Genomic DNA, 7204 nt, shown 5'->3' on the forward strand with positions numbered 1-7204 from the left:
AATAACAATGTTCTATTCCCCAAAAGGCTTATGGTAATGTAGCATTTTATCTTATTTGAACTTAGGCCTGCTTGTCAAATGCAGTTTTTATTTTCAGTTTCAAGCCCGTTTTTGTTCTAAATATTGGTATCTCACATGGCTTTCAAAATCTGGTCGATATACCAACAGGTACACTGCAGATATGTTATGATGTTTCACTTAGGTACAACATGTTTCTTTTCCTTTTTAATCATTGTGTGACTTTTGTTTTATTAGAATAACCACCAGCATTCTGTTGTTTATTTTTTACCACAAAGGGAACAACTACATTAAAGAAATTCCCTGACTAAAAATAAAAGCTACGTGTGCAGCCAGGGAGCAGGAAGTGATGCTATCTGTGATGGCCAGTTTACAGTCAGAACAGATTACAAGTTGTTGGTATGTGATCATATTGCTTTAAAAGCAATGCAAGTGATTGAATGCAAATACTGTGAGTTGTATCATTATAAATGATAAATATATTGTGTATCCTTCACCTTAAACTGATAGCACAGTTTGGCAGTTGACTTTACTAATTTCAACTTTTTTTTTCTTTTTGTTTGGTCAAACTTCAAAGCCCTGTTATCTGTGTCGTGCCAACATGGTTGTAATTGTGTACTTGGACATTGTTGTGCCTGTATTTGGAGGAGATAATGATACCCGTGGTTATAATCCACGAGCTGAATGCTACTGACTGTGACTGGGTCGTTTCTTTTCCGTCGCCCCCTGAAAGTAGTACAAGCAGCCGACATTGAGAATGATCACAGCAGGATGTAAGACCTCCTAACACAGCGTTGATTGTAAAATGTAAAGATGATTATTGCTGTGATGATGATGGAATCGATATAACTCTGTCCTGATCATTCAAGTCGCTGAGAGCTGTCTTAATAAGAGCTTGCGCCACCCTATCAGTCAAAACGTTGTGCCATTTGCCCTTTTATCTGGTTACAAATCACGTTTCTTTCCTACAGGACCAAATGTTCTCGATCTCATTGGGGATTTGCCATGGCAATCAGTAGTTGCACATATTAAAAGAGATAATCATTGTAAGTGGTCCATGCTATTAGCAAAAAGGGGTCCTGCTGTGTTGCCCCTTAAAACACTGTATGGTGTTGTGCATTTAAGAGGCTAGCCTTAGTAAATGGACCTATTAACTCTAGTTGCACAATATCAACATTTAAAAAGAAAAAAGTTTTCTATTCTCCATTTGTACGCCATGCTTTTCATCTGTTGTGTTCAAAGTGTCTGTGTTCAAACGACTTTTTTATAATGAAATGCTGCTGTGTGTTGAAACGCAAAAGTGCCCAAAATATTTTCGTGAACCGATGGTGTGCAATAAATGGACAGGTGTCGTTTTAAAAGATATATATATATATATATATATATAGATAAAAAAGAATGTATTTTGTTTCAAATCAAATGTGACTGAAGGAGTATCAAATAGGCGAGGACCCCTTTTGATCTGTGAAACTTGGAACAGAGCTTTGACATCAAACAGCTCCTTTCTGTTTGTTTTTAAAGTTGCATGTTCATATCGTCCGTGAAGTGGAGAGCATGTTTTCAGTTCTGTCAAGGCCTTATTTCAAGATGACTCTTCATCCAGAGTAGCTTTGATATGTTGTTCAGCATGCCCTCTTCTTTTGATCCCTTTTCATGTGCAATGTTTTAAGATATCTCGATTATATACAGGACATGCCTTGTCAATGTACACTTGATGTTGTATACGTTTTCCAGTCCTTAAAAGTAGGAAAATATAAGAAAAAAAGATATGGTAGCTCTTCATAATGGCATATATTTTTGGTGACTTTTGTATTATGGTTGCTGTTTCATGGCATCTTTAGATAATCTTGTTAAATGTGAATAGAACAGCTTAGTTTGGCAGTACAGGGGGCCTTCTTCACTTTGTGACCGTCTGCAGTGTGTATATAAATACATATACAGTATATACACTCATACTATGTTGCATATTCTTTATACTGTTAGGCTACTTGATTACAACCTGCTTTGAGACAGATGTTGTATTTTGTGTCTTTGATACTGTATTTAAACTGTACAAAAACATCCCGGATAGTAATGCAACGTGCACATTGTTTAGGGAGAAGCAACGTTCGTGGTGTTGAGTGTTTTAACTGGATCATATTCCACAGTTGGCTGTTCAAATCTGACAAGACCACTCTGTATTTTAGAGTTGATGGTGTTCTTAATCTTTGCTAGCGTTCTGGCTTTGCAGTCCTGTTATTAAAGAGTCGTTTTTGTAAAAGTATAAAATGTAAATTAAAAAAACTATGTTTAAAACTTGTCTGAAGATGTTTTTTGGCTCTCTTTTGTTTATTATCTTCGTTATTACGTTACTTTACAAACACTACATCATCAAAAAGCAAAGGCTGTGTTTTTAACTACACATTTCACTAGCCTCTACTTGGTAAAGTAGCTTAATACTTATTTTTTATTTATTTATAATATATTTAACACAGATCTACTGGGCTCTTTTAACCCTCACTGATACCATATCGGTGTAGCACCGTTTTTCTAGGCCGGCATAATCCCTGTTGCCAGATTTTATACCAGACTTTGAAAATGACTAGACTTTTGTAATAGATTTTGTTAAAATGTGTGATTATACTATTGAAAATAAATAATCAGTCAACGGTCAAGTACTGAAAAGTTGTTAATAAATATTTTGTAAGACAGTGTTGAGCAAACCTTTTTTTCTTTGTGTGCTTATATATCTTCCCACATGTTTCCATTAATGTTTAAACCAAGAGAAATCTGTGTTTTTAATAAAGGGTAAAGGTCGTTTCATTTGGACGCATTTAATAGCCAGTTCTCCTTTAGCATTCGTTAGCAATATCATATCTGCCAGAAAATTATAAATATACTTTTTATCCAGTTTCAAGCCACATTTTGCAATACACTCTTTAGATTTTAAGAATTTTTAACTCTATTTTAAAGGTCCCATGTCATGCTTTTCTAGTCATTACCCGTCCCTTGTGTGTTATGCATCTTTTTCTGCATGTAAACGGTCTGCAAAGTCACAAACCCTCAAAGTACACCCTGTAGCGAGTAAAACTCTAACACAGAAAAGACCTGTCTATGCTGCCCCAGAACGCCTCGTTGGAGATTTTTATTTTTCCATTTTGTTCTTCCGGGGCCTATTGATGTCACTAAGTCCAAATGGACCAATTGGACCAATCCGCGGGAGGGCTAATGAGTCAGTATTGAGCTAAGAGGAGCGGGCCGGTGTGGTCTGCAGCCGCCGGCTCAGATGTTCCTGACACGGCCAAGGCCAATTTGTCTGTTTTGTTACTAACAGGAGGCTGCAAAGCCACCATGTTACAGTCTTATCAGCAGTGGTGTTAAAGATCTCCTATCATTCTATTTTTAGGCATATATTATGGGTATCAGATATATACAAATATATAAAAAACATAATATAGATGATGTGTTTTGCTCAAAATACCAAACAGATCAAGTATTTTAGACATCCATCATATCTCTCTATTTCAGTCCTGTTAGAGAATGGCTGATCTCTGCTGGCCCCGCCCCCTTTTGAGCACCAGGCACACTGTGAGTTCGGTGACGAGCAGGCTGTCTGCTCTGCTCAGATAAAGCTAAATGCTGCTGTGATTAAACGCCATATCATGTTCCAAACCACTCCAAGGATTTCCTGCTTTATTACACATACTCTCTCCAGTACAGCTTATCTCTGAGTGTTAGGATGCTTGCTAATGTAAACAAAGACCATATTACGTCCAAAACACGTCGCGCATTGTTTCTGATAGTGCTGTGGGTCCACATTTCTGATATAACGTCATATCGGACGCAAAACTAGATCAGCTCCGTTGTACCCCCTTTGTAAGAGATTTGGGTACGGAGGAAAAGAGAGAGGCTTTAATTTTCTGACACTTTGTGAGTTCCCTGGCACACCGGGGACACATATTAATGTATAAAAGACATCAAAAAGTGCAATTTGCATGATAAGACACCTTTAAGATATCATAGAAACAAGCTGAGCAAACTTTAGAGACAAGCTGCCTTGCACCCCCTCCGGGAAATGAGTCCAGCCCGTGGATAATTCTGCTCCCGGTAAAAATCGAATGAATGATGAATGAAGACCAACAGAAGCTGAGAGCCATTTTGGGGAAGTCAACAACTCCTATAATCCAATGTGTTTGGGAATAATTTGCCCAACACTTGCTTACCTAGCTGGAAGCAGCGGAGCTCGGCAACAGGACCACGCCCAAAGGATGGGGAGTGACGACATTGACCCGGTAGAACCTGGAGAATGTGCCAGACGATGCCCACGACGCCGCAGCGCAGATAGTCTCCAGGGACACCCCTCTCAGGACAGCCCAAGACGTTGAGATGCTCCTTGTAGAGTGACATCTCACCCCTGATGGCGGGGGGCGGCCACTGGCCCCATAGGTTGTATCCACAACCCAGTGGGACAGCCGCTGTTTGGAGAGAGCACAGCCCCTTCTTGTGCGGCCATGGCAGATGAAGAGCTGCTCTGACTGTCGTATATGGGCCGTAGCACCAATATACACCTCTAGGGCACGCACAGGGCACAGCAACTCAGTTGTGCCGTTCCCCTGTGGGACATTAAAGCGCACCAGCTGGATAGGCCGATTGGAGTGGGCTAGTGGAAGCACTTTGGGCAGGAACGCCACGTTTGGCCAGAGGGCAACACCCGAGCCATCGGAGTTCCACCTCAGGCATGTATCACTCACAGAGAGGGCATGTAGCTCTTCAACTCGTTTCCCTGAGGTCATGGCAAGCAGAAATGCTGCCTTCAGGGACAGCCACTTAATCTCCACCTGGGCTAGGGGCTCGAAGGGAGGAGATGACAGGGCATCCAGCACTAGGGGCAAGTCCCAAGCTGGAGCCCTCGGGGTGCTAGGAGGACGCTGCCGTAAAGCCCCTCTCAGGAAGAGGGACAATAACCTGTGGCGCCCCACTGTGGCGCCGTCCACTCCCACATGACGGGCAGATATAGCAGCCGTATAGACCTTCAAGGTGGAGTGAGAACGACCACTATCTAGAAGGGACTGCAGAAACTCTAAAATGGTGGCCACCGAGCAACGCTCCGGATTCTCGGCCTTACCCGAACACCAGTGGGAGAAGAGCTTCCATTTGTACTCGTACTGTACTCGAGTGGATGGTGCTCTGGCCTTCAGGATAGTTTCCCTGACAGATGCCGTGAAAACGCTCAACAGCGGGTTTGGCCCCTCAGAGGCCAGGCCCAGAGCTGAAGGCGGTGAGGGTCGGGATGCCAGATCCGACCCCCGAGCTGTGACAGAAGGTCCTTCCTGTCGGGGAGACGCCATGGTGGGCTGCAGCAGAGACTGCGCAGCAGTGGGAACCAGACTCTCCCCGGCCAGCAGGGGGCGACTAGAAGGAGCCTGTGCCCCTGAGTAAGAACCCTGTAAAGCATCTGCAATATCAGAGGCAGTGGCGGGAAGGCATACAGGAGACTGTCTGGCCAGTCGTGCACCAGAGCATCCTGCCCCATCGGGCTGGTCACCTCTGACCAGGAGAACCAGAGGGGGCAGTGCCTCGATTCTTCCGAGGCGAAAAGGTCCACCTTGGCCTTGCCAAAAAGGCTCCAAATTGTCTCCACCACCTCTGGATGAAGCCTCCACTCCCCTGATGGGGGTTTGTGCCGAGAGAGGAAATCCGCAACCTGATTTAGTCTCCTGGTAAAAAGGCTGCCCGCAGACTGGTCAAGCGGGGAGACGCCCAAGACAAGAGGTTCTGTGAAAGCCGGAGCAGCTGCACGGACCTGGTGCCCCCTTGGTGGTTGATATGGGCAACGGCGGACATGTTGTCCGAACGAACAAGCACATGCCTGCCCGCCAGTTGGGGTAGAAAGTGCTTGAGTGCGAGCAGCACAGCCCGAAGCTCTAGCACATTGATATGGTGCGCCCCCTCCTGGGTGGACCACTGACCCTGAGCAGTTCTGCCCTGCCACACTGCACCCCACCCAGAGAGACATGCATCCACAGTGACAGTCTCCCGGCGGGATGGGACGAAGCCCATGGGCGCACCCATCAAAAGATAGGCCCTGTCTCCCCAGCATGACAGAGAGCAGAGGCACAGCTGTGACACCCTGACTCTCCTGTGCCTGTGCCACTTGGCATCCAAGTGGAGGCTGTTCAGCCACATCTGTATGGGGCGCAAAGACAGCAGGCCTAAGGGCACAATGACTGAGGCAGCCGACAGTGTGCCCAGGAGCCGGAGGAACTGGCTGTAAGGCACCATCTTGCCCAGCCTGAAGGTGGGAAGAAGGTGGGAAATGTCGTCCACACGACGAGGTGTCAGATAGGCCCTCATGGCGACCGAGTCTAGGACCATCCCAAGGTAAATAACCTGTTGGGCAGGGTCCAGACAACTCTTCTCGATGTTCCCTCTCAGGCCCAACCGGGCTACGTGAGACAAGAGGCGCGCCGTATCCTGGGCCACTTGAGGCCGGGATGGCGCGCAGACCAGCCAGTCATCTAGATACGGCAGGACCTTTACGCCCTGCTTTTGCAGGGGTGTGAGAGCTGCCGCCACGACCCTGGTGAACACCCTTGGAGAGAGGGAGAGACCGAAGGGAAGCACCCGGAACTGATAGTGTTGGCCCTGAAAGGCGAACCTCAGGAACTTCCGGTGATGGGGTGCAATCGGCACGTGGAAGTAGGCGTCCCTCAAGTCCACGGTTGCGAACCACTCCCCCTGTGTGACAACACGAAGGGTGTCTGTTGTGGTCAGCATATGAAAGGGCAGCACCTTGAGGAATCTGTTGAGTCCCCTGAGGTCCAGCACTGGACGGAATCCGCCGACTTTCTTGGTTACAAGAAAGTACGCCGAGTAGAACCCCTCGGTCTGAAATCGAGGGACTACCGGCTCGATTGCGCCCTTGGCCAAGAGGACGGATAACTCTTGGGCCAGAGCTAAGGCCTTCGCCGGGTCGCTGACAACTGTCATTCTGACCCGGTTGAAGGCTAGGGGCCGGCGTCTGAACTGCAATTCGTATCCCCGGGTTAGGATGGAAACTAACCAGGGGTCGGAAGTACAAGCAGCCCAGTAACTGAGCTGCTGCTGGGAGAAGCAGCCGACGACCGTCCCCGGGGCTTCAGGGCCTCGCCCCCCGGCCTCTGGAGCCCCGGGTAAGAGGCTGCCTAGAAGGCCGGCGATCGGGGGC

Source organism: Pseudochaenichthys georgianus, chromosome 13 (assembly GCF_902827115.2).
Source record: "Pseudochaenichthys georgianus chromosome 13, fPseGeo1.2, whole genome shotgun sequence".
NCBI lineage: Eukaryota > Metazoa > Chordata > Actinopteri > Perciformes > Channichthyidae > Pseudochaenichthys > Pseudochaenichthys georgianus.